Source organism: Penaeus monodon, chromosome 20, assembly GCF_015228065.2.
Source record: "Penaeus monodon isolate SGIC_2016 chromosome 20, NSTDA_Pmon_1, whole genome shotgun sequence".
Lineage (NCBI taxonomy): Eukaryota > Metazoa > Arthropoda > Malacostraca > Decapoda > Penaeidae > Penaeus > Penaeus monodon.
This window is the reverse complement of record NC_051405.1, coordinates 12,132,995-12,134,060: the sequence shown is the minus strand read 5'-3', so window position 1 is coordinate 12,134,060 and position 1,066 is coordinate 12,132,995. Positions and strand designations below refer to the sequence as shown.

At 34.6% G+C, this 1,066-nt stretch overlaps 1 pseudogene; it reads right to left on the bottom strand.

The window, feature by feature from the left end:
- The window catches only part of LOC119585912, a 16,670-nt pseudogene that overhangs the window by 2,414 nt on the left and 13,190 nt on the right, over nucleotides 1-1,066 (bottom strand).

The following is a 1,066-nucleotide window of genomic DNA, read 5'->3' as shown; positions in this document are numbered from 1 at the left end:
GAGCCTTTTGCATCCAGATAATACGCCAGACGTGTCGTGCATAATAAAAGGAACAATCGTTGTGGGTTTAATCTTAAAACTTACAACCGTGGGCGATAAAAATAACAGAATACCATCCTTTTTTCCGTGGGAAAAAAAAAACTATATAAACTGTAAAAAAAAAAAGACCGAAGACAAGGCACAAAAAATAGACACCTTCGGCAGAAAAAATGGTTACAAGGGGGGGCACAGTTGATGCGTCGCGGTGGCAGGGCGAGGGTCGGACACGTGGCACGGCTGCCTGCTTTTGTGGGCTGATTCGCAAAAAGAAGGTAGAGGGCGATGCTGAGTGGCAGATAATGGGGGTCACGAAATGAAAATATCTTTTCTCTTTGGGTTTTAATGGGATTTCAGAAAAAGGTTGAAATGAAACATATTATTTCATAGTACCATGCTTAATAAATTAATTGTACTTCCAGTAAGTATGACTTAAAATGATAATTGTTAATTTGATTAGCAACTATTATATTAAGATACTATTACCACTATTTTTATTTCTAGAGTTCTCGCAACCATTTCAATTATAGTAATCTAACATAATGACAATAATATCATCAACTGTTTCCACGCTTGAACGACTATATAAAACAACTACAACCATAACAAAACAAGCTGTGCTGATTTTCCTTCAAACACATCTAAAAACAATGCAAATGTCATAATAATAACGATAGAAGTTATATCCTTTTTCCCAATAAAAGCAGACATACCACTATCATTAATTTAAATATTCACTAAGGTTGCAAGAAGATAGAATATTGTGGAAAGAGTCTCACGCCCATTCCTTATACCACGAACAATAAAACACGCGGTTTTACTAATTTTTACTATAGCCTGAAGTCTGAGAGCAGCGGGAGAGAAATGGTGGCTGTAAATAGTGGATGTAGACAAGGGCTCTACAACTTTATACTCAGAGCTAAATATGACATTAACAAAATAATGATAATGATAGTATTATGCTAGTTTTGAACATGATAATAGTGATAAAATGATAACTGTGATAAAGATAATATTAATGATTTACATA